We start from the raw sequence: 27,804 nt of genomic DNA on the forward strand, positions 1-27,804 counted from the left end.
ATATGGAGACATACCAATTGGAGTTTTAAAAGCAGTTCTATATGCCTACAGTGAGTCATCCAGTTTCTTTGACTAATCCTTCCCTGAACTGTTCACTACTTTCTCTAGAATTTGCTTGATCTCTCTATTTGAAACCTCCACTTGTCCACTTGTTTGTGGATGGTATGGAGTAGCAACCTTATGCTTCACACCATATTTCATTAATACAGCTTCAAGATACTTGTTGTAGAAGTGAGTACCTCCATCACTTATCAGCACTCTAGGCACACCAAATCTTGAAAAAATGTTCTTTCTTATAAAAGAAATCACTACCTTTGCATCATTTGATCTGGTGGGAATTGCTTCTACCCATTTAGACACATAATCCACTGCAACTAGAATGTATTCGTGTGAGAATGATGGGGGAAATGGTCCCATGAAATCAATCCCTCATACATCAAATGGTTCCACTTCTAGGATGTTGGTTAATGGCAGCTCATGTCTTCTTGAAATATTTCCAGTTCTTTATCACAGTTTTCCACATACTTCTTGGCATCTTTGAAGAGTGTAGGCCAAAAGAAACCTGCTTGTAAGACTTTTGCAGCAGTCCTTGAACTTGCATGGTGGCCTCCATATTCTGAATTGTGACAATGCCATAGTATCTCAGCTTGCTCACTTTGTGGAATGCATCTTCTAATTAACCCATCTATTCCAATTTTGAACAGATATGGGTCTTCCCAAACATAGAATTTGCTGTCATGTAAGAACTTCTTCTTTTGTTGCCAAGTAAACCTCTTTGGAATGAATTGAGTGGCTTTAAAATTTGCAATGTCAGCAAACCAAGGCATGTTTTCCACTGCAAATAGCTTTTCATCTGGAAATTCTTCATTTATTTCCAATGATTCAGTGGTTAAACTCTCCAAAGGAAGTCTGGACAAGTGGTCTGCTACACTGTTTTCTTTCCCTTTCTTGTCTTTGATTTCTAGCTCAAATTCTTGGAGGAGTAGAATCCATCTTAATAATCTGGGCTTTGCATCCTGTTTTGTCAAAAGATATTTAAGAGCAGCATGATCAGTGTATACAATCACTTTTGAACCCATTAAATATGATCTGAACTTATCAAAAGCATATACAACAGCTAAAAGTTCTTTTTCTGTTGTTGTGTAATTCACTTGTGCAGGATTTAACACTTTGCCTGAATAATATATAGCATGTAATTTCCTATCTTTCCTCTGTCCTAAAACATCACCTACTGCACTATCACTTGCATCACACATGAGTTCAAAAGGTAAATTCCAATCTGGTTTTGCAAGAATAGGTGCAGAAATCAGTTTCTCTTTTAAAACAGAAAATGCATGCAAACAATTATCATCAAATATGAAATCTGCATCTTTTACAAGTAAATTACTCAAGGGTTTAGCAATCTTGGAAAAATCTTTTATGAATCTTCTATAAAAACCAGCATGTCCTAAAAAACTTCTAACTCCCTTAACATTGACAGGTGGAGGCAATTTACTAATGACTTCTATTTTAGCTTGGTCCACCTCCATTCCCTTCTCTGAAATTTTATGACCAAGGACAATGCCTTCTTGTACCATGAAATGGCACTTCTCCCAATTTAACACAAGGTTAGTATCTTGACATCTCTGCAAAACAGTGGATAGATTAGCTAAACAATCATCAAAAGAATCACCAAAAACAGAGAAATCGTCCATGAACACTTCTATGATGTTTTCTACCAAATCAGAAAAAATAGAAAGCATGCATCTTTGGAAAGTGGCAGGGGCATTACACAAACCAAATGGCATTGTCCTATATGCAAAGACTCCAAATGGACATGTAAATGCAGTTTTCTCTTGATCTAAAGGATCTACAGCTATTTGATTATATCCTGAATACCCATCAAGAAAACAATAAAATGAATGTCCAGCAAGTCTTTCTAACATTTGATCTGCAAATAGTAGTGGGAAATGGTCTTTTCTGGTTGCATCATTTAATTTTCTATAGTCTATGCACATTCTCCATCCAGTCACAGTTCTAGTAGGGACAAGTTCATTCTTTTCATTAGGTACCACTGTCATACCACCTTTCTTTGGAACAACTTGGACTGGACTTACCCAATTGCTATCAGAAATAGGGTATATTATTCCTGCATCTAACAGCTTTATGACCTCTTTTTTAACTACCTCTTTCATGGCTGGGTTTAACCTCCTTTGTGGCTGCACAACAAGCTTAAAATTCTCTTCAAATAAAATTCTGTGCTTACAAAATGAGGGATTTATACCTTTCAGGTCTGCAATACTCCAACCAATTGCAGATTTGTGTTCTCTCAAAATTTTGAGCAATTTTTCCTCTTGTTCTTCCTTAAGTTCATTGTTGATGATGACTGGATTTTCATGATTCTCATCCAGAAATGCATACCGCAAGTGTGAAGGGAGTTGTTTCAGTTCTAGCCTTTGCCTTTCCTCTTCTTTATCATCCTTTTTCAGCTCTTCTTTCACTAAATTTTCTGCTTGTTTTTGGATCGACAGAGCTTCCAATTGCTGCTGCATTTCCATGATATCTTCTTCATTCAGAGTTTCAGATTTGTCATTCCCTGCAGATATTACCTCTTCTAACACAGCAATTTCATCAAATTCTTTCATATGGTGTTGTGTAATAAAAGCATCCAGTATATCTACCTTCATACATGTATTATCTTCAACTGGATATTTTAAAGCTTCAAACACATTAAATATTACCTTCTCATCTTGAACTCGAAGCATAAGTTCACCTTTTTGCACATCTATTAAAGCTCTTCCGGTTGCAAGAAATGGCCTCCCTAGGATCAAAGGAATGTTAGAATCCACTTCCATGTCCAGAATCACAAAATCTGCAGGAAAAATAAACTTGTCAACTTTAACTAATAAATCTTCAACAACTCCATATGGATAAGTGTATGATCTATCAGCTAGCTGCAGTGTAATGTTGGTAGGCTTCACTTCCTCTATGCCAAGTTTTTGTAGAACAGCTAATGGCATTAGATTTATGCTTGCTCCCAAGTCACACAATGCTCTTCCCACAGTGCAGTTTCCTATTTCACAAGGAATGCTAAATGATCCAGGATCTTTCAACTTTTGAGGAAGCTTTCTCTTAAGAATGGCACTGCACTCCTCTGTCAAAGGTACTGTTTTGTCATGCTCTAGCTTCCTTTTTCTGGAAAGTAGTTCTTTCATGAACTTTGCATATGAAGGCATTTGCTCCAAAGCTTCTGCAAAAGGAATGTTAATTTGTAATTTCTTAAAGACATTCATAAACCTTTCAAATTGTTCCTCTTGTTTAGGATTTTGGACTCTTTGAGGATAAGGCAGCCTCTTGTATTTTTCTGGGTCTATTGGCTTACAAGCTTCCTCAAAGAGTTGCTTTTTGGTTTTCCTTTCAGAATTCATGGGAACTTTTTCTTTTTCTCTTGAATGGTCTTTCTTCAATAGCTTAAAATTTCCTTGTTGCAGATCTTGTTCAATTTTTCTCTCTGCTGCATCATTCACTTTCTTTTCTGCTGGTTTAGGGCTTGCAACTACAGCTCCACTCCTTGTAGTTATGGCTTGACATTGCTCTTTAGGATTGATTACTGTATTGCTTGGAAATCTTCCTTCATCCCTGCTGGATAATTGTTCAGCTAATTGTCCAATCTGTGTCTCTAGTTTCTTCATGGAAGCTTCTTGGTTTTTGAAGCTTGTTTGAGTCACCTTCATGAATTGCAGCATAGTTTCTTCCATCTCAGTCAACCTCTCATTCATAGGTCTGGAAAATTTCTAATTTCCTTGAGGTTGAGTGGATGAATTCCTCTGAAAATAAGGCTGTTGTGTTGCTAGACCTGCATTAGAAAAAGGAAAATTTGAGTTAGAATTCTTTGCAGCAGAATATTGATTATTCCAATTAGAATATTGCTGAGTTCTATTATTCAAAAATTGAAATCCAGGGGGATATGATGGTTGTTGTCTCTGAAAATTATTCATATAATTCACTTGCTCTTGTGGTTCACTTGTGGATGCCTCACATGCACCATTTGCATGGTTTCCTCCACAAAAATCAGAACTTAGCTGACTGGTAGGCATACTCCCTGTTTGAAGATTGTTGATTTGTTGTGTTAAGGCAGCTAATTGTTCTGAAAACTATTGATTTTGTAGCTGATTTTGTGCAAGAAAAGTTTCCAGAACTTTAGCTTCATGACCAGAGTTTCTTCCTTGGTTCCTTGAGTTTTAATTCTGATACATTGAAGATGCCATCATGTCAATAATCCTCTGAGCTTCTTCCAAGGACTTTGTATTTAATGAACCTCCAGCAGCAGCATCAACCATTGTTCTTGTTACTGCATTCATCCCATTATAAAAAGTTTCCAATTGCATCCAATCTGGAATACAATGATGTGGACACCTTCTAAGCAGTTCTTTGTATCTTTCCCAAGCTTCATACAATGATTCTCCATCTTGCTGAACAAAGGATGTAATTTCTCCTCTCAGTTTAGCAGCTTTGGATGGAGGGAAGTACTTGGTTAGAAACCTATTCACAAGTTCTGTCCAAGTTGTAATGCTTCCTTGTGGTTGAGCTTGTAACCCGCATTTTGCTCTATCTCTCAAGGAAAAAGGAAATAGTCTCAGTCTGATGGTTTCTTCACTAACCCCATTTATTCTTATGGTGTCACATAGTTGAAGAAAATTTGAAATATGTAAGTTAGGATCATCAGAATTTCCACTACAAAACTGATCTTGTTGGACTAAGTGTAACAAGGCAGGTTTGATCTCAAAATGGTTGGCTTGAATAGTTGGCCTGATTATAGAAGAGTTAAAACCTTGCATGTTAGGAATTGCATAGTCCCCTAATGTTCTAATTCTATTTTGTTCTGCCATCTCTATTTCTGAATTTAGTTGTCTCAAAGATGTAGGTGTTCTTTTCACTCTAGGATTGTTCTAAAATTCTGGAGAATGGACAGCTTCTAATTCACTATCACTCCCTATGACTTTTTCTGCTCTAGACTCTTTTCTCAATCTCCTCAAGGTTATGTCTATGTCAGGATCAAAGACTAGAGTTGATTTGTTTTTGTTTTTGCCACGCATATACAAATCAAAATGAAGCAAAAGTAAACTACAAGTTAGTATTCAGAACTGAACCACGAAAATTATGCAGCAAATATCAGTAAAAGTAATTGAAACACAAGTTTAAAAGTTGCAGAATTATGCAGAATGGACAAAATGTCTAACTATAGACTAATACTACAGAAATTCAGAGAAACAAAATACTCAATCTAGCTATTCTTATGTTACTAATGATATTGAAACTCTAATTCCCCGGCAACGGCGCCAAAAACTTGTTGTTAGCAATCTATACTAGCAAGTGCACTAGGATTGCAGCAAGTGATGAGTAAATTTAAGATCCAAATATCGTCTCCACAGGGAATTTAGGTTTCAAGTACCACTTCACAGAATTATAACCATTTGAGCCATACGAATTTTGGAATGAGATTTGTAACATATAACAGCAGCAAACTGGAACAATTAAAAGTAAAATGAACTTGCAGAAAACAAGACAATGAACACACAGTTATGTGATAACAGAGGGAAAAACCATAGCTAGGGAATTGCTTCACCAAAACTCCAATGTTTAATCAATAAAGTTCTGAATTAACAAGCAATTGGAAAGAATGACAATCAGTTTCACTTTATACTATTCAGAGGTTAATTCCTTAACTCGGTGAACCTAACATTCAATTAAACCATTCTAATTCCTTAGATCTAATTCAATTCAATGTTGCTTTAAGTGTAAGAAACCAAAAGATTGCAAGATCAAAGTTCCTTATCCCTAAGAAAACTAAAATCTCGGTGATTGGTTCAAATTTGAAGAACAAATTCAATTTCCATTGACAAAGGTTCCTCTAAATTTAGTTAATCAAATTTCCATTCAATTCACACGTGAAGTTCAGAATCAATCACTCAATCTATTCCAAAGCTTGAAATACAGATCCAAATCAATTCAACATGTTCATTTCAGATCTACAATCACTAACTATGAACGAATTACACAGCCATGGCAGCAGAAGAAGAAAAAGAAAGAGAAGAAGAGAAGAAGAAACTCAGAAACGCCATGGAAGCTTGCTCCACTCCAATTCCTCTTCGTGAAGCTCCAAGATCTGAATCCCCACTCCTCCCTCTCACTTCCTCTAACCAGAAACTAACTAAAAAAAACTGAAAAATGAACTGAATCCCCATTTTCGCGCTTCAATCATGTATATATAGAAACCTCAGTTCTGCGCGTTGTCACTTTTGTTCACAAGAGTAACCACGCAGAAGCTTTATGTAGTGCGCGTGTTCACTTTCAAGAGCAAGAGTAACCACGCGCAACTTGCAGAGTTGAAGGCTTCTCTGGAACATTCACTTTAATTCATAAGAGTGGCAACGCAGGAGGTCGAGGGCTGCGCGTGATCACTTTCGTGAGTAATAGTAACCACGCGCAAGCTGTCCTGATACAAGTGCCTCTGGAACGCTCACTTTCGTTGGCGAAAGTGACAACGCGCAGCTCCTCAGGAATGGAGTCTTTTCTGGAACGCTCACTTTCGTAAATAAAAGTGATTACGCACAGGCTCTTCTTCTCCTTTAGGCTCTGGAATGATCACTTTCACTAACAATAGTGATCACGCCCAGGCTGCAACCCATAATTCTTGTATTTTGGAGTCCAACATTGCCATTCTTCCTCTTCCTTCCCATTGATTCTCCATTTCCATGACTTTTGCTCAGCTTATTCCTTCAAAACAAGATAAATTCCTTAAGAACTAAGAATAAATTCTACCAATGCGAAAATAACTACAAATTGAAATAAAACTTTCAATCATTCTCTTTTTCTGAGTTTTTCTGCTTTCTTCATATATTTTCCTTATTAAATGAGCTAGAATTATGCTAAAATATCAGTAAAAATATGGATTCATCAGAAAACAAAATCAACGAGTTGACCACCATGGTGAGGCATTTGGCAATTGGTCAACAACAAGTAAGTGCAGTTAGTGAGCAACCAGCAAGAGTCTGTGACATATGTACTTCCACTGAGCACCCTACAGATTCATGCCCTACATTGTAAGAGACAGATGTGAATGTTTCTGGAATCTACACAAACCAACAGCAGCAATATAGAGCTCCAAATCAGTAGCATCAGATTTATAACCCATACTCCCAGACATATAATCCAGGTTGGAGAGATCATTCAAACCTAAAATGGGGGGCAACAGCAGCAGCAGCAGCAACAACAAAGCCAACAACCTTCATTTCAACCTGTTGTTGGCAAATATCAGCCTCCATTCAGGTGATAACCACCTCCACCATCCCCTCCTGTACAAAGAAGTGAGCCGTCATTTCAGGAGATAATGCAACAGATGGCTACAAATAACCTACAGTTTCAACAGAACATGCAAGTAACTGTCCAGAATTTGAAGATTCAGGTTGGACAACTAGCAACTCAATTGAGTCAGATTCAGTCTCAAGGTTCCAGTAATCTGCCTTCTCAAACAATCATGAATCCAAAGGGAAATATGAGTGCTATTACACTGCGAAGTGGAAAAGAGTTGTGTTAAATTTTGAGAAGTGTCATTTTTTGGTCACAGAAGGTATAGTCTTGGGTCACTTAGTCTCCAGTCAGGGTATTCAGGTTGATAAGGATAAAATTGATATCATTGCTTCTCTACCTTACCCCACTTCTGTGCGAGAAGTGTGTTCCTTCCTTGGACATGCAGGTTTTTACAGGAGATTTATACAGGACTTCAGCAAGATTGCAGTGCCATTGTCCAAGCTTCTGCAGAAAGAGGTAGAGTTTGTTTTCGATCAGCCTTGTCAGCTAGCTTTTCTGGAGCTGAAGCGGCAGCTTACCACAACACCTATTGTTCAGCCACCTGATTGGGAGCTTCCTTTCGAGCTCATGTGCAACGCATCTAACTATGCACTTGGAGCTGTTCTAGCTCAGCGGGTTGGGAGGCTTTCTCATGTAATAGCTTATGCTTCTCGCACATTAGATGCAGCTCAAGTTAATTACACCACTACTGAAAAAGAGCTTCTAGCTATTGTATTTGCTTTAGATAAATTTCGTTCATATTTGCTAGGCTCTAGGATTATTGTATATTCTGACCATGTAGCTTTGAAATTCCTGTTAAAGAAGCCCGATACTAAACCCAGATTGATCAGATGGATTCTTCTCCTTCAGGAGTTTGATATTGAGATCATAGATAGGAGTGGTGCAGAGAATTTGGTAGAAGATCACTTGAGTAGGATTGAAGAGGGGAATGTTGATCCCTTTCTGATTAAAGATGATTTTCTTGAGGAGCAGTTGATGCAGTTACATGATATTACTCCTTGGTTTGCTAATATTGTGAATTACCTGGTTGCAGGTATCTTTCCTACGATGCGTCTAAAGCACAGATAGCCAAACTAAAAAGTGAGGCTAAATATTATGTTTGGGATGACCCTTATCTTTGGAGATTTTGCAGCGACCAAGTGATTCTAAGGTGCATTCCAGATCAGGAGATCCATTCTGTGCTTCAATTTTGTCATGGTTTACCTGTTGGAGGACATTATGGATCATATAGGACAGCTAGGAAGGTGTTGGAGATTGGGTTTTACTGGCCTACCATTTTCAGAGATGCAAATCAATTCTTCAGCACCTGTGAGCAGTGTGAGAGAGCAGGGATGGCCATTACACAGAGACATGAGATGCCCCAGCAGTCGATCATTTTCTGTGAGATTTTTTATGTTTGGGGTATTGATTTTATGGGTCCATTTCCTATATATTTTGGTTACACATTTATTTTACTAGCTGTAGATTATGTTTCCAAATGGGTGGAGGCTAAGGCTACCAAAACTAATGATTCTAAAGTTGTTCTGGATTTTGTTAGATCTAACATTTTTGCAGGTTTGGTGTGCCTAAAGCCATTATCAGTGATAGGGGAAGCCATTTCTGCAATAGAAGCATGCAGGCTTTGCTTCATAAGTATGGGGTTGTGCATCAAGTTTCTACAGCTTATCATCCCCAAACTAATGGGCAGGCCAAGGTTTTTAACAGGGAAATCAAGCAGATTTTGCAGAAGATAGTACACCCCAATAGAAAAGATTGGAGCAAATTTTTGGAGGATGCTCTTTGGGCTCATAGGACAGCTTACCGGACACCGATTGGGATGTCTCCTTACAGGATTGTGTTTGGTAAAGCATGTCATCTGCCTGTTGAGATTGAGCATAGAGCATATTGGGTGGTAAGACATTGTAACTTGGAGTTTGAACAAGCAGGTATAGAAAGGAAGCTTCAATTACAACAGCTTGAGGAGCTTCGTTAAGAAGCCTATGAGAACTCAAAAATATAAAAGGAAAAAGTCAAACGCTTTCATGATAGACATATTTTGAGAAAGGAGTTCAAAGTGGGCCAACAAGTGCTTTTGTTCAATTCTTGCCTAAAACTTATAGCCAGTAAAGTTAGATCTAGATGGGATGGTCCTTTTGTTGTTACTAATGTGTTTTCCCATGGTGTAGTTGAAATTAAGAATGAAGTCACCAGTAGCATTTTCAAGGTCAATGGACATCAACTCAAGGAATTTCATCAAAGTCCAAAGTTGGAGGAGGAAATTGTAGAAAGCATGTCCTTGGAAGCACCAACTCTTGAACCTTGAGGGAGTTCTTTCCCCATTCTGTATTCTTTGAAACTGTCTTTGTCGTTTGGCTGCATTGAGGACAATGTAACTTTTAAGTGTGGGGGGAGTTGCATGAAAACTTGTGTTGGTGTTTTCGTTTTCTGCAGTGTTCGTTTGCTGTTTTCATTTTCTGCAGTTTTTGTTTTCTTTTTTTCATTTTCTGCAGTTTTCATTTTCTGTTTTTTGTTTTCTGCAGTTTTCTATTTTCCATTTTTTTTCATTTTTTGCCATTTTTCAAATTCTGCAGTTTGTGCTTCTATTTTTCTGTTTTGATGATATTTTGTTGGAGTTTTCATCCTTTCTTTTTAATTTCTAGATGTAGGAATTGTGAAAGTTGTTACACCATTTTTAGTTGATAAGTTGCAATACTTGATATGAGTCATTTTTACATTTTTAGTTGAGCAAGTTGCTTGAAAATTTTGAGTTTGATTCATTAATGATAGAATATAAACCTTGTCAGAATTTTGAGCATATTTTACTTCTTTCTTATGTGATTTCACTCATGTTGCTAGATTACCTTTGGTTTTGCCTTGTATCTTTTTGAAGCTTCTTGTCACATGCATTATTGATATGATTTAGGCTTTTCTTCAAATTGTAGCTACTTTGCCAAATTGACTTACCTTACATTGATTCCTCTTGTTTACCCCCTTTGAGCCTTTATAACCCTTCCTTGATTTTAGCTCATTATAAGCCATATAGTGAAAAACTATGATGTTCCATAACCTTAGGGATTATAAGAGCTTTGGAATTGTTTTGGGAATGAGTCTTTAATAAGTGTGGGGGTGCCTCTAGGAAATACTTCTATATTGTGGATATTGAGTTGTTTGGTATTTAAAAAAAAAAAAAAAGAACAAAGAAAGAAAGAAAAGCAAGCAAAAAAAAAAGAAGTGAAAAACCATTAGGGTTAGGAGATTTTTCTAGGGGGTTGATAAATCCATATTTTTACTGATATTTTAGCATAATTCTAGCTCATTTAATAAGGAAAATATATGAAGAAAGCAGAAAAACTCAGAAAAAGAGAATGATCAAAAGTTTTATTTCAATTTGTAGTTATTTTCGCATTTGTAGAATTTATGCTTAGTTCTTAAGGAATTTATCTTGTTTTGAAGGAATAAGCTGAGCAAAAGTCATGGAAATGGAGAATCAATGGAAAGGAAGAGGAAGAATGGCAATGTTGGACTCCAAAATACAAGAATTAAGGGTTGCAGCTTGGGCGTGATCACTATTGTTAGTGAAAGTGATCATTCCAGAGCCTAAAGGAGAAGAAGAGCCTTGCGTAATCACTTTTATTTACAAGAGTGAGCGTTGCCAGTGTGCGTTATCACTTTCGCCAGCGAAAGTGAACGTTCCAGAGAAGACTCCATTCCTGAGGAGCTGCGCGTTGTCACTTTCGCCAGCGAAAGTGAGCATTCCAGAGGCACTTGTATCAGGACAACTTGCGCGTGGTTACTATTATTCACGAAAGTGATCACGCGCAGCCCTTGACCTCCTGCGTTGCCACTATTCTGAATAAAAGTGAATGTTCCAGAGAAGCCTTCAACTCTGCAAGTTGCGCGTGGTTACTCTTGCTCTTGAAAGTGAACACGCGCACTACATAAAGCTTCTGCGTGGTTACTCTTGTGAAGAAAAGTGACAACGCGCAGAACTGGAGTTTCTATATATACATGATTGAAGCGCGAAAACCAGGATCGGTTGCTCATTTTCTGTTTTGTTAGTAAGAGTCTCGTTGAGAGAGAGTGGAGAGAAGATTGGGGTCGAAGCTTGAAGCTCCAAGAAGAGGGATCGGATTGGAGCTCGTGGCCATGGCTGCTCTGCATTCTTCTTCATCTTCTTCTTCTTCTTTCTCTATTTTTGTTGCAATGTGTGCTTAATTTCCCATAGTTAGGGGTTTATGGAACTCGAATTGATGTATTGATTCGACTTTATCTTTTGAACTTTAAGTTCTTGGATTAATTGAGTTGTTAATTCTGCTTTTCATGCAATCTCTGAATGGAAATTCATTTGATTAATCAAGAGGAATCTTTACCAATGGGAATTGGATTGTTTGCTCCGATCTGAATTGGCAACCAGAGTTTAGGGATTTCTTAGGGATAAGGAGACCTAATTCTGCAATCTTATAGTTCTAATTCTTAATGCAACCTGAAATTGAATCTCACCTAAGGGATTAGGGAGGTTTAGTGGATTGTTAGGGTCAATGAGTTAAGGAATTAACCTTTGGCTAGATAAATGTGAAACTGATTGTCAATTATTCAATTGCTTGAATGTTCAGAGGATTTAATTGGATTGATATTGATATTCTTGTGAAGTAAATTCCTAACTATCCTTCATTGCTATTTCATTTCATCACAAATATTATACTCTGTTTCTCTGCAAGTTCTTTGCTTTAATTGCTTTGGTTTATTGCTGTTATATGTTACAAATCTCCTTCAAAAATTCGTATGGCTCAAATGGTTATAATTCTGTGAAGTGGTACTTGAAACCTAAATTCCCTGTGGAGATGATATTCTGATCTTAAATTTACTCATCACTTGCTGCAATCCTAGTGCACTTGCTAGTGTTAGATTGCGAACAACAAGTTTTTGGCGCCGTTGCCAGGGAAATTAGAGTTTCAATATCATTAGTAACATAAGAATAGCTAGATTGAGTATTTTGTTCTCTGAATTTCTGTAGTAGTAGTCTGTAGTTAGACATTTTGTCCATTCTGCATAATTCTGCAACTTTTAAACTTGTGTTTCAATACTTTTACTGATAATTACTGCATAATTTTCGTGGTGCAGTTCTGAATACTAACTTGCAGTTTACTTTTCCTTCATTTTGAATTGTATATGCGTGACAAAAACAAAAGCAAATCAACTCTAGTCTTTGATCCTGACATAGACATAACCTTAAGAAGATTGAAAAAAGAGTCTAGAGCAGAAAAAGCCATAGGGAGTGATAGTGAGTTAGAAGTTGTCCATTCTCTAGAATCTCAGAGTAATCCTAGAGTGAAAAGAACACCTACATCTTTGAGACAACTAAATTCAGAAATAGGGATGGCAGAACAAAATAGAATTAGAACATTAGGGGACTATGCAATTCCTAACATGCAAGGTTTTAACTATTCTATAATCAGGCCAACTATTCAAGCCAACCATTTTGAGATTAAACCTGCTTTATTACACTTAGTCCAACAAGATCAGTTTTCTGGTGGAAATTCTGATGATCCTAACTTACATATTTCAAATTTTCTACAGCTATGTGACACTATAAGAATAAATGGGGTTAGTGAAGAAGCCATCAGACTGAGACTATTTCCTTTTTCCTTGAGAGATAGAGCAAAATGCTGGTTACAAGCTCAACCACAAGGAAGCATCACAACCTGGACAGAACTTGTGAATAAGTTTTTAACCAAGTACTTCCCTCCATCCAAAGCTGCTAAGTTGAGAGGAGAAATTACATCCTTTATTCAGCAAGAAGGAGAATCATTGTATGAAGCTTGGGAAAGATACAAAGAACTGCTTAGAAGGTGTCCACATCATTGTATTCCAGATTGGATGCAATTGGAAACTTTTTATAATGGGATGAATGCAGTAACAAGAACAATGGTTGATGCTGGTGCTGGAGGTTCATTAAATACAAAGTCCTTGGAAGAAGGTCAAAGGATTATTGACATGATGGCATCTTCAATGTATCAGAATTAAAACTCAAGGAACCAAGGAAGAAACTCTGGTCATGAAGCTAAAGTTCTGGAAACTTTTCTTGCACAAAATCAGCTACAAAATCAAATGTTTTCAGAACAATTAGCTGCCTTAACACAACAAATCAACAATCTGCAAACAGGGAGTGTGCCTGCCAGTCAGCTAAGTTGTGATTTTTGTGGAGGAAACCATGCAAATGGTGCATGTGAGGCATCCACAAGTGAACCACAAGAGCAAGTGAATTATATGAATAATTTTCAGAGACAACAACCATCATATCCCCCTGGATTTCAATTTTCGAATAATAGAACTCAGCAGTATTCTAATTGGAATAATCAATATTCTGCATCAAAGAATTCTAATTCAAATTTGCCTTTTTCTAATGCAGGTCCAGCAACACAACAGCCTTATTTTCAGAGGAATTCATCCACTCAACCTCAAGGAAATCATAAATTTTCCAGACCTATGAATGAGAGGTTGACTGAGATGGAAGAGACTATGCTGCAATTCATGAAGGTGACTCAAACAAGCTTCAAAAACTAAGAAGCTTCCATGAAGAAACTAGAAACACAGATCGGACAAATAGCTGAACAAATATCAAGCAGGGATGAAGGAAGATTTCCAAGTAATACAGTAATCAATCCTAAAGAGCAATGTCAAGCCATAACTACAAGGAGTGGAGCTGTAGTTGCAAGCCCTAAACCAGCAGAAAAGAAAGTGAATGATGCAGCAGAAAAGAAAGTGAATGATGCAGCAGAAAGAAACATTGAACAAGATCTGCAACAAGGAAATTTTAAGCTATTGAAGAAAGACCATTCAGAAGAAAAAGAAAAAGTTCCCATGAATTCTGAAAGGAAAACCAAAAAGCAACTCTTTGAGGAAGCTTGTAAGCCAATAGACCCAGAAAAATACAAGAGGCTACCTTATCCTCAAAGAGTCCAAAATCCTAAACAAGAGGAACAATTTGAAAGGTTTATGAATGTCTTTAAGAAATTACAAATTAACATTCCTTTTGCAGAAGCTTTGGAGCAAATGCCTTCATATGCAAAGTTCATGAAAGAACTACTTTCCAGAAAAAGGAAGCTAGAGCATGACAAAACAGTACCTTTGACAGAGAAGTGCAGTGCCATTCTCAAGAGAAAGCTTCCTCAAAAGTTGAAAGATCCTGGATCATTTAGCATTCCTTGTGAAATAGGAAACTGCACTGTGGGAAGAGCATTGTGTGACTTGGGAGCAAGCATAAATCTGATGCCATTAGCTGTTCTACAGAAACTTGGCATAGAGGAAGTGAAGCCTACCAACATTACACTGCAGCTAGCTGATAGATCATACACTTATCCATATGGAGTTGTTGAAGATTTATTAGTTAAAGTTGATAAGTTCATTTTTCCTGCAGATTTTGTGATTCTGGACATGGAAGTGGATTCTAACATTCCTTTGATCCTAGGGAGGCCATTTCTTGCAACTGGAAGAGCTTTAATAGATGTGCAAAAAGGTGAACTTATGCTTCGAGTTCAAGATGAGAAGGTAATATTTAATGTGTTTGAAGCTTTAAAATATCCAGTTGAAGATAATACATGTATGAAGATAGATATACAGGATACTTTCATTACACAACATTATATGAAAGAATTTGATGAAATTGCTGTGTTAGAAGAGATAATATCTTCAGGGAATGACAAATCTGAAACTCTGAATGAAGAAGATATCATGGAAATGCAGCAGCAATTGGAAGCTCTGCCGATCCAAAAACCTGCAAAAAATTTAGTGAAAGAAGAGCTGAAAAAGGATGGTAAAGAAGAGGAAAGGCAAAGGTTAGAACTGAAACAACTCCCTTCACACTTGCGGTATGCATTTCTGGATGAGAATCATGAAAATCCAGTCATCATCAATAATGAACTTAAGGAAGAACAAGAGGAAAAATTGCTCAGAATTTTGAGAGAACACAAATCTGCAATTGGATGGAGTATTGCAGACCTGAAAGGTATAAATCCTTCATTTTGTAAGCACAGAATTTTATTAAAAGAGAATTTCAAACCTGTTGTGCAGCCACAAAGGAGGTTAAACCCAGCCATGAAAGAGGTAGTTAAAAAAGAGGTCATAAAGCTGTTAGATGCAGGAATAATATACCCTATTTCTGATAGCAATTGGGTAAGTCCAGTCCAAGTTGTTCCAAAGAAAGGTGGTATGACAGTGGTACCTAATGAAAAGAATGAACTTGTCCCTACTAGAACTGTGACTGGATGGAGAATGTGCATAGACTATAGAAAATTAAATGATGCAACCAGAAAAGACCATTTCCCACTACTATTTGCAGATCAAATGTTAGAAAGACTTGCTGGACATTCATTTTATTGTTTTCTTGATGGGTATTCAGGATATAATCAAATAGCTGTAGATCCTTTAGATCAAGAGAAAACTGCATTTACATGTCCATTTGGAGTCTTTGCATATAGGACAATGCCATTTGGTTTGTGTAATGCCCCTGCCACTTTCCAAAGATGCATGCTTTCTATTTTTTCTGATTTGGTAGAAAACATCATAGAAGTGTTCATGGACGATTTCTCTGTTTTTGGTGATTCTTTTGATGATTGTTTAGCTAATCTATCCACTGTTTTGCAGAGATGTCAAGATACTAACCTTGTGTTAAATTGGGAGAAGTGCCATTTCATGGTACAAGAAGGCATTGTCCTTGGTCATAAAATTTCAGAGAAGGGAATGGAGGTGGACCAAGCTAAAATAGAAGTCATTAGTAAATTGCCTCCACCTATCAATGTTAAGGGAGTTAGAAGTTTTTTAGGACATGCTGGTTTTTATAGAAGATTCATAAAAGATTTTTCCAAGATTGCAAAACCCTTGAGTAATTTACTTGTAAAAGATGCAGATTTCATATTTGATGATAATTGTTTGCATGCATTTTCTGTTTTAAAAGAGAAACTGATTTCTGCACCTATTCTTGCAAAACCAGATTGGAATTTACCTTTTGAACTCATGTGTGATGCAAGTGATAGTGCAGTAGGTGATGTTTTAGGACAGAGGAAAGATAGGAAATTACATGCTATATATTATTCAAGCAAAGTGTTAAATCCTGCACAAGTGAATTACACAACAACAGAAAAAGAACTTTTAGCTGTTGTATATGCTTTTGATAAGTTCAGATCATATTTAATGGGTTCAAAAGTGATTGTATACACTGATCATGCTGCTCTTAAATATCTTTTGACAAAACAGGATGCAAAGCCCAGATTATTAAGATGGATTCTACTCCTCCAAGAATTTGAGCTAGAAATCAAAGACAAGAAAGGGAAAGAAAACAGTGTTACTGACCACTTGTCCAGACTTCCTTTGGAGAGTTTAACCACTGAATCATTGGAAATAAATGAAGAATTTCCAGATGAAAAGCTGTTTGCAGTGGAAAACATGCCTTGGTTTGCTGACATTGCAAATTTTAAAGCCACTCAATTCATTCCAAAAAGGTTTACTTGGCAGCAAAAGAAGAAGTTCTTACATGACAGCAAATTCTATGTGTGGGAAGACCCATACCTGTTCAAAATTGGAGTAGATGGGTTAATTAGAAGATGCATTCCACAAAGTGAGCAAGCTGAGATACTATGGCATTGTCACAATTCAGAATATGGAGGCCACCATGCAAGTTCAAGGACTGCTGCAAAAGTTTTGCAAGCAGGTTTCTTTTGGCCTACACTCTTCAAAGATGCCAAGAAGTATGTGGAAAACTATGATAAATGCCAAAGAACTGGAAATATTTCAAAAAGACATGAGCTGCCATTAACCAACATCCTAGAAGTGGAACCATTTGATGTATGGGGGATTGATCTCATGGGACCATTTCCCCCATCATTCTCACACGAATACATTCTAGTTGCAGTGGATTATGTGTCTAAATGGGTAGAAGCAATTCCCACCAGATCAAATGATGCAAAGGTAGTGATTTCTTTTATAAGAAAGAACATTTTTTCAAGATTTGGTGTGCCTAGAGTGCTGATAAGTGATGGAGGTACTCACTTCTGCAATAAGTATCTTGAAGCTGTATTAATGAAATATGGTGTGAAGCATAAGGTTGCTACTCCATACCATCCACAAACAAGTGGACAAGTGGAGGTTTCAAATAGAGAGATCAAGCAAATTCTAGAGAAAGTAGTGAACAGTTCAAGGAAGGATTGGTCAAAGAAACTGGATGACTCACTGTGGGCATATAGAACTGTTTTTAAAACTCCAATTGGTATGTCTCCATATCAGCTAGTATTTGGAAAGGCCTGTCACTTACCTCTAGAGCTGGAGCACAGAGCATATTGGACTACCAAGTGGCTTAACTTTGATTTATCAAGTGCTGGAAAGAAGAGAGTTTTACAGTTGCATGAATTGGAAGAATTCAGACAACAAGCTTATGAAAATGCAAAGTTGTACAAAGAAAGAACCAAGAGGATCCATGACAAATTTATTCTGCAAAAAGATTTCAGACCTGGCCAGCAAGTACTATTATTCAATTCAAGATTAAAATTGTTTCCAGGGAAACTGAAATCTAGATGGTCTGGACCGTTTTTAATCAAGGAAACTTCTCCCTTTGGAGCAATTCTTATAGAAGATCTGAAAACAGGGAGAGAATTCAAGGTCAATGGCCAAAGATTGAAGATCTATCATGGAGAGGAGTTTACAAGGAACATGTCATGCATGAAACTGGTTTCTCTTGAGTGAGAAACATTTAATGTCAAGCTAGTGACATTAAAGAAGCGCTTTGTGAGAGGCAACTCACATTTCTAACCCAATTTAACTTTTCTGCATTAATTTTGAATTAACAGTGTTCATAAGAAGTCAAAAGTCTGCACTTTTCATCTTGGTTACCTTGCTGAATTTGACGTTTGGAATAAATCTGGTGGCTGAAACAAGAATGCAGATTGGAATTAATTAGAATGCTTAAAGTTCTTGTACAGTCTGAATAATAGTTATCAAATTCTGCAAAATCTCTGAAAAATACAAAGTTCTGCATCATACTCATCATATTCTATAATTTTGGTGCAAAAGGTAAAATTTGAAGTATGCTAAATCTGTCATTTGTAGCGAATCTGATAAATGCAATTGGATTTCATGCTATAGTGTGTAATGTAAAAGTTAAAACTGCATAAGTAGGGAGTGAATACTTGTTCTGCAGAAATTCTGCAGAAGTCAGCCTTGAATGAATGATGCATATGTAATTAAGGGTGAACATGATGAGGGAAATAGGTATTTTATATGGTGAGTGTGTATTGGAATGATTATGATTTGTTAAGTGAGCCAATTAAAGTTTGGAGAACTTGGATTGATGAAAGGAATCACTCTTTTGCAGGAAAGCAATCAAGCAGAGATGGAATTCTGAGATTTCCCCTCTGGAACAATCACTCTCGCTGATGAGAGTGATAACGTAGAAACTGACTGGGAAACACAGCTCTCTGGAACAATCACTCTCGCTGATGAGAGTGATAACGCAGAGGCAGATGGGAAAAACACACTCTCTGGATTGCTTCCTTTCCTTGTCAAGAGTGACCACGCACAGGTAAGTATGAAATATTTCTTAGCGCGTTACTCCTTTTACTGATAAAAGTAACTACGCTCAAGCAATAAGCTTGCGCGTTATCACTTTGCCCAGCAATAGTGATAACGCGCATTGCATTCAAAATTTTCAAGCTCTCTAGAACACTCACTCTGTTCGACAAGAGTGATAACGCAGAATTTTTTTTAAAAGGGAACGTTCACTTCTCACTTAAAAAGTGGGCACGTGCACACGCGTGACCCCAAACTCCATATAAAGGAACCACGCTCACATCCATTTAAACCTAAATTCCCATTTCCCTCTAAAATTCCTCTGACTTTCAATCTTTCGTGAAGCAACCAGCAAGCAATTGTTCCTTCTTTTTCACTGTCATTCACATTTCTGAAGCTCAAGGTACGTTCTCTGCATTCTCTGAAATTGTATTTAGGGTTTTTCTTTGCTGCAACTCTGGAAAAATGTCAAAAATGGAAAAAGGGAAATATCTTGAGCGTATTCGATTTAAGGAACTTTAAATACTGTGAATAGGTTTTCAAAGTCATTCAATCTCTTCTGTTAATATATTCACATCTGCATTATGCGAAAAAAAATCTGAAAATGACTTTGAAAGAAATAGAAATATTCCAGTTGCCATCAACGAAAATACTCCTTGCATGCAATATTTGAATGTTGATGTCTGAACTGAGTTGTATGGAATGAGTTACTGCTGTATATTGCACTGCATGATTGTACAGATACCATATTGATAAGTCCTGCATTAAACTGATCTTTAGTCTTTGATGATAATGAATGAGTGCACTGTCCTAATTGTATGTGATTCAAAGAAACAATAGGCAATATTCTGGATGAATTTTACTGACAGAAGAAAATTTCTTTTAGGAACCATTAGTAGTTGGAATTTGGTTGAAAATTGTGATTCTTTTTCTGCATTCTTGGTGAAATTGTGAACTTTGAGTTTACAAATTATGAAGGCCAGTTTAAAATCCCCTGAATATGGTTTGATTAATTTTGTACCTAAGTTCTGGTATATCTGAAAAGTTAAGAAAGCATGTAAAAAAATATGTTGATGACCTATAATAGCTTCTCTGTGTTAACCTGATGTGCTTTGAGAGTGTGCACTCTAAACTACAAATTTAAAGGTTTAACCAATTTTGACTGTGATTGCTTAGTAATTTGCAATAGTGCTTGTGCGTTGATATGATTACATTCTCATGACAGCAACTGATTGTAAATAGATACATACTGCAAGTTGGAATTCTGCACATAGATTGATTGAAATTATCTAGTAAAGAGATGTATATTGTCACAATTCTGTGTCATGAATTTTAAACTGTCAAATTACTTGCTTGTTTTTGCAGCCACTTCAAAATGGTCAGAACTTCTTTGAATACACCAGTTGGACCTTCTAAGAAGACCAAAGCTGGATCTGCCAGCAACACTCCAAGAAGGAGATCTATCAGGAATATGCAAGCTGGAACAGCCAGGAATTCTTCAACCACTAAAAGAGCAAGAACTGATGGTGTCTCACCTTCCTCACCCATTGAAATCGCTGACCCTCCTCAGCCAAGTGTAACCACACCTGCAACCTCTTCACCACCTCAGCCGACCAGAAGAAATGTGCCTTCTACCTCTACACCTACTGATCATGATCCAAGATTCAGGAGCATTGCTCATGAAAACTATTTCAAGGCAAATATTCTGAGGAGGAAGATTATCCCAGATAGAGCCTTTGAAATTGCTGAAGGAAACTACCCTGAGTACTCAGAAGAAATTCAGAAAAGGGGATGGGACAACTTCTGCTCCTTGGCTGATAATGGTTGGAGAGAAATTACACAGGAGTTTTATGCAAATGCAATGCGGTTCAAGGGAGACCAAATTCCCAAATTTCACACAATGGTCAAGGGTATGAGGGTGGATTTCACTGCTGCCAACATCAATCGAGTGTTGGAAATTTACACTGAAAGACAACCTGGGCAGATGGACTTCACTGACTTTAAGAATAGTCAAGACAAGGATTATATTGAAATCCTGCACAGAATTGGAAGGCCAGGCACAACTTGGCAGCTGAACCTCTCCCAGAAACCCAAGTGCATCACCACCAAGAACCTACTACCATTTGCTAAAGTTTGGAGTACCTTTCTATTGAATTCTTTCATGCCAGTCAAGCATAGTTCAACCCTAGCAGTAAAGAGGGCTGAATTATTGTTTGCTATTGTTAATGATATGTACATTGATGCAGGGGAAGTAATTAGTGAATGTATCTTAAATATTCTGAAAACAAAAAGAGATTCACTAGCCTTTCCCTCATTAATCACTTTACTTTGTGAGGATGCAGGGGTTGAAGTTGGAGACTACCATGAGAAAATCAGATCTGCTCCCCCTATCTCTGTCTCAATGGTAAAGGAAATCTATGCCACCACCTCCTGCACTTCAGCTGCACCTATCCCCACCCAGTTCAGAAAGGAGAAACCAATGAAGATGAAGGACATCCTACATCTTTTGGTTGAAAGGCAAAATCAATTGGTTGAACGACAAACTGAGCTCCACAACAGTTTGAAGGCAGGAACTATGCTAGTGGAATGTGTGTTGATGAATCTTGGTCAGAAGATGGGAATGACCAAAGATGAACTTTATCACACACCAGACTTGGCTGAGAATGCTCAATGTCTACGCTCATCAGTTTTTAAAGACTTGCCAATATACAAGACTCATTTTCCACAGCCAACTGAAGAAGTGGTGGAGGAAGAAGAAGATGAGGAGGATGAGGAAGAAGATGAAGATGAAATTTCTGATGAGGAGGATGCTCAAGATGACTAGCTTAGGATTTTTATTTTCTTTTCTGTTAATTCGAATTTTCTCTTGATGGTTTTGTAATTAAGTTTCAAACTTTTTGGTTTCATTTTAGAATTTGGGTTTGTAATTTGCACACTTAGTATATTTTGGTTTCATGCTAATTCTGAACAATTATGTTTTGAACACACATTAATTATGCAGAATTCAATCCCTTTTTCACTTGCTAATTGACAAAATTTTTGGTGTTTTGTGCAGAAAATGTCACACTCACACAACACTCACACACATTGGCTGATGACACCTGCACAAGCTGCCATGAAAGGGAGGTTATTCTTTACCTCTTGATTCATGTGTTAGCTACACAATACACTAAAAATTTACTGATAATAGTCTAGGTTATGAGCTGTTTTCTGCAAATTAACTGCAAGATGGGTGACAATTTTGTGAATTTTTTTTTAAGTTGTTTTTCCCATTCTCAAAATGAGATCACACTTGTATTTTCAAAAATGAGGCAGTTGCCACTAGGTGCATAAATTTCTGAAAAGTGCATTGTGTTTTCATTAATCCACATGATCACTTATAATACCTAGTGAGATTTGAGCTGTCTAATTCTTTTCTTGTGTGATTAATCATATTTGGCTGTATTCTCTAGAACTTGCCCTTGTTCTTAATTGAATATGCATGCTACAGTTTTCACCCACATGATAGAGGCCATGTTTGATTATACCTAGTCAGCCTAAAGGCCTTCCTTTATGATTGAATGTCTTAGTTCACCCTTTTGAGCTTAATATCCCTTTTCTTGAAATTACCTCATTATAAAGCCTTGCCTGAAAAACCAATTTTTACCATTCAAAAGATCAAAGGCATAATGAGTTTAATCAAGAATGAGTTTTAAAACTAAGTTTGGGGTGACATCCAGATTTTAATTGCTTGAGGACAAGCAATGTTCTAAGTTTGGGGTGGGAAATAGCATGCTATCTAAGTTGGAGTTCAACAAACCAGAAAGAAAGAACAAAAGTGCTGCAGCAAAATGAAAAAATTATGAAGCAAAGCTGTGAAAAGAACAAAAATGTGAGTTCAAAAGAAAAGAAGTGCAGCAAAGTGCTGCAGAAAAAGAAAAAGAATATCAAAGAAGAAGATAGTGACTGAAAGCAAGAAAAGAGATGAAAACTCTGCTGCAAGAAAAATTTTGTTTGCTGCATAAGTGAGAGAATTAAGGAGGAATAATGCAGATCCAGGCTAGTTTTAAAACAAATCACTCAAAATGCCTCTGATCTTTTGAAATTGCATGTATTGTTTTCCATTTTCTTTGATACATACCTTAACCTTAGCCTTGTTATAACCTGAAAAAGTCCTCTAGATGTGTGATTAATTGTACTAAGCAGAGGAGATGGAGAAATTGGGCAAACATATGGTAGAGTGCAGTGAAATTGATGATTTAGGGTGAAAACAGCACCTAAACACTGTTGAGTGATGAGAGAAACACTTCCAAGTGAGCTGTGATCATGTTGATTAATTGTACTCACATGAATTTTGATGAAATATATGAACTTAGGTAGCAATTCTTACTCAATGATGATTATGCAGTAGAAATATCATGATGAGTATTTGGATGAACAACTTGATTGAAAATTTTGCAGAAAACACATAATTAGAAATTAGAAAAATCTGAAATAAGCAGTTTATGAACTGAATTTGAAAATGGAGGAGCTTACCCTTGGTTTAGTTTGATTTGCTTGAGGACAAGCAAAAATTCAAGTTTGGGGTGGTAATGAATCCATATTTTTACTGATATTTTAGCATAATTCTAGCTCATTTAATAAGGAAAATATATGAAGAAAGCAGAAAAACTCAGAAAAAGAGAATGATCGAAAGTTTTATTTCAATTTGTAGTTATTTTCGCATTTGTAGAATTTATGCTTAGTTCTTAAGGAATTTATCTTGTTTTGAAGGAATGAGCTGAGCAAAAGTCATGGAAATGGAGAATCAATGGAAAGGAAGAGGAAGAATGGCAATGTTGGACTCCAAAATACAAGAATTAAGGGTTGCAGCTTGGGCGTGATCACTATTGTTAGTGAAAGTGATCATTCCAGAGCCTAAAGGAGAAGAAGAGCCTTGCGTAATCACTTTTATTTACAAGAGTGAGCGTTGCCAGTGTGCGTTATCACTTTCGCCAGCGAAAGTGAACGTTCCAGAGAAGACTCCATTCCTGAGGAGCTGCGCGTTGTCACTTTCGCCAGCGAAAGTGAGCGTTTCAGAGGCACTTGTATCAGGACAGCTTGCGCGTGGTTACTATTATTCACGAAAGTGATCACGCGCAGCCCTTGACCTCCTGCGTTGCCACTATTCTGAATAAAAGTGAATGTTCCAGAGAAGACTTCAACTCTGCAAGTTGCGCGTGGTTACTCTTGCTCTTGAAAGTGAACACGCGCACTACATAAAGCTTCTGCGTGGTTACTCTTGTGAAGAAAAGTGACAACGCGCAGAACTGGGGTTTCTATATATACATGATTGAAGCGCGAAAACCGGGATCGGTTGCTCATTTTCTGTTTTGTTAGTTAGAGTCTCGTTGAGAGAGAGTGGAGAGAAGATTGGGGTCGAAGCTTTAAGCTCCAAGAAGAGGGATCGGATTGGAGCTCGTGGCCATGGCTGCTCTGCATTCTTCTTCATCTTATTCTTCTTCTTTCTCTGTTTTTGTTGCAATGTGTGCTTAATTTCCCATAGTTAGGGGTTTATGGAACTCGAATTGATGTATTGATTCGACTTTATCTTCTTAACTTTAAGTTCTTGGATTAATTGAGTTGTTAATTCTGCTTTTCATGCAATCTCTGAATGGAAATTCATTTGATTAATCAAGAGGAATCTTTACCAATGGGAATTAGATTGTTTGCTCCGATCTGAATTGGCAACCAGAGTTTAGGGATTTCTTAGGGATAAGGAGACCTAATTCTGCAATCTTATAGTTCTAATTCTTAATGCAACCTGAAATTGAATCTCACCTAAGGGATTAGGGAGGTTTAGTGGATTGTTAGGGTCAATGAGTTAAGGAATTAACCTTTGGCTAGATATATGTGAAACTGATTGTTAATTATTCAATTGCTTGAATGTTCAGAGGATTTAATTGGATTGATATTGATATTCTTGTGAAGTAAATTCCTAACTATCCTTCATTGCTATTTCATTTCATCACAAATCTTATACTCTGTTTCTCTGCAAGTTCTTTGCTTTAATTGCTTTGGTTTATTGCTGTTATATGTTACAAATCTCCTTCAAAAATTTGTATGGCTCAAATGGTTATAATTCTGTGAAGTGGTACTTGAAACCTAAATTCCCTGTGGAGACGATATTCTGATCTTAAATTTACTCATCACTTGCTGCAATCCTAGTGCACTTGCTAGTGTTAGATTGCGAACAACAGGGGTAATCTTTTTGCTTATTTAAACTTATTCCCCATTACTCCTCTTTTCTCTTTGGTTGTTTAAGCCTAAATGTCTTTTCCATCTAACCTTTACCTTGGCCACATTACAAGCTAAATAAAAGTCCTTTTGATCTTTAATAGCATGTGTTTCAAGTTGTCGAAATTAGAAGCTTGTCAAAACTTGATTGTGCTAGTTTTCATGTTGTGTTGAGCGTAAATACTAGCCGAAAATATTTGAGAGTTGAGAGCTATACACTATCTGTGAGGTTCTATCATTTTTGAATCTTTCATTATTTTAACTTGCCTTCTTGCTTACTTTTATTGTCATTTGTGTCTCATTGATTGTTTGTTGCCTTGATTCTAGAAATGTTTGTTCTCTTTCTTTATTCTTTGCATTGGAAATTCATTAGAAAGTTTTGCCCCGGAGTGCAAAGGATTAAGTGTGGGGGTATTTGATTGTCATATTTTAGTACATCTTTTTCTCCATGTTTTTGGTTTAATTGTGCTTCATTAGTGCATTATTTTGTTGTGTTAGTTTAGATTTGTGTTAGTAAGTAATTTAGGATTTAAATATAAATCTTTCTTAATTCCCGCCATAATTTCTTATTTTGACACAGTTTCTTGCAAAGACCATATCTAGAGCTACACTACTCGGAATTGGAGAAAATTGGTGTCCCTGGAAAGATAAGACAGAAATCTACAACTTCTCTGTTGGGAGAAAAGCCTAGTTCGAGCATCTTCAAGTCCAAAATTGCGTCAGAATGTTACGGCCCTGCACTAAAATTTTCAGAATTTGATTGTATTGTTGATTTTACTTAGTTAGGGAGTTGGGTCTTAATTAAGCCCAATTATTATGTCTTTTACTTAGTTAGGTGTTTAGGAAACTCATTAGGGAGTTGGGCCTTAATTAAGCCCAATTATTTTATCTTTAAATAGAGGTTATGACTCTATGTACAGATCCTTGTTTTTCTTTTCCCGCAATTTTTTTAGAATTACAAGTCTTTATTTTAAATTCTTTCCTTTATTTTCGTCTCTCTACCTTCCATCTTTTCGTATTTTTTGGTTTTAGCCGAAGCAAGCATGATCATGAAGAAAGCCTAATCCATCAATCGGTTCAAAGTTTCAAGAACAACATTGCGTTTGAGTTTCGGGTTAGGTTCTATCGAATTCGCGCTTTTGCTCCTCTTTTCTGATTAAGATAAGTATGTTTTTCATGATATTGAATTTTTGTTTGCATTCTAAACAGAGAATGAGAATTTCATATTTGAAATAAATGAATTCACCTAATTCAATAAATCAATTGTTCTGAATTTTGTTAGAGCATTGGATTTGCGATTGCAGTTCTTGTTTTGATGAAATTCATAATCTAGATTTAGATTTTGGGTTATTAATGTCGTATTGAATTAGTGTTGATTGGAAATTTGTTGGAATTATATTCGTGTAACAATGAGAATTGTGTTGTAGTGATTGAGATCTTGATTTGGTTGAATTTCATATTTCGTTTCGCTATAATTATTCCTTGTTCTTTTCTTTTCTGTTGTTTACAATTTAATTCAAAATAATCCTTCTCTAAGCTAATCTGAAATCACATGATGGAACCAGAAACAAAATGGATCTTATGTCCTTGTGAGATGACCTAGGTTTACTTCTTGTATTGGAAGGGCCAATTAGAGTGTAAGATTAGAATGAAAAATTTTGAGAAAATTTTTTGGATAAATCCGACCTTTTACTTGTAACTTTCTTGAGTTTTGATTTGCTTGAGCACAAACAAAAGTTTAAGTTTGGGGTTGTGATGAGTCCATATTTTACTAAATTTTTATACATCATTTATTACTTTTTATAGAAAAGAATAGACTTAGATAGTGTAAATAAGATGAATATTCCAATTAGGCTAAATAATATAGGTTTCTTAGTTTTTGGTTAATTTATATAGTTTATTTTACATGTTTTGATCATTTGAATAATGTGGCAGGAATCCCCAAGCTTATTTTGAAGAATTATTGGATTTTGAGGAATTTGAGGTGAAAGTAACTACTTTCAAGATTGATAGTGACAACTACAGCAAGCCACTTCCAGCAAAGGAACCAAAGTGATCACTTTCAAAGCTTAAAGTGACAACTACAGCAGCCCAGAATCCACTAAACCTGTGCGTGGTTACTATGAAAGTTCATAGTAATCACTCCAGAGCTTGCAAAATTAAAGGTGTTGCGTGTAGTTACTATCAAGGTTCATAGTGACAACTCCAGAGAGTCCAAAATGTCCTAGTGCTGCGCGTAGTTACTATGAACTTTCATAGTAATCACTCCAGAAAGGCAAAACCCAACTGATGCTGCGCGTGTTTATTATGAAAGAATGAAAGTAATTACTTTGGAGGGTGCCAGCTTTAGTATAAATAGATTTAAATCTTGAGAGGAATAGGGATAGAGTTTATATGAATGAACTAGGGGTTACTACATTTTATCGATTGAACTTTGCAATTTAATTTTCTGCTTAAGTTGATTGAACTTGAAATCACAAAACCCCTCTTTCTACTTGCTTTCTAAATACATTGTACACTACATGTTTGATATTTGGTCACTCATCCAATGATTCATGGGAGACGACCTAGGCTTGCATCCTAGACTACATAAATTTTTCTGCATATTTTGATGGAGGTTGACGACAAATCTTTTTGCAAATGAGAAAATATTTCGTTCATCAC

General features: G+C 36.6%; 2 non-coding genes and 1 pseudogene across 2 annotated transcripts; 2 read left to right on the forward strand and 1 right to left on the reverse strand.

The window, feature by feature from the left end:
* The window catches only part of LOC113869217, a 144,435-nt pseudogene that overhangs the window by 45,088 nt on the left and 71,543 nt on the right, over positions 1 to 27,804 (forward strand).
* Positions 4,378 to 4,484, forward strand: LOC113870580. The gene has a single exon (XR_003505601.1). It is a non-coding gene; the product is annotated as a small nucleolar RNA R71 (small nucleolar RNA).
* LOC113870511 lies at positions 13,090 to 13,196 on the reverse strand. Its single transcript, XR_003505535.1, has one exon. It is a non-coding gene; the product is annotated as a small nucleolar RNA R71 (small nucleolar RNA).

Source organism: Abrus precatorius, unplaced genomic scaffold (genome assembly GCF_003935025.1).
Source record: "Abrus precatorius isolate BTA unplaced genomic scaffold, Abrus_2018 Scaffold6, whole genome shotgun sequence".
Classification (NCBI taxonomy): Eukaryota; Viridiplantae; Streptophyta; class Magnoliopsida; order Fabales; family Fabaceae; genus Abrus; species Abrus precatorius.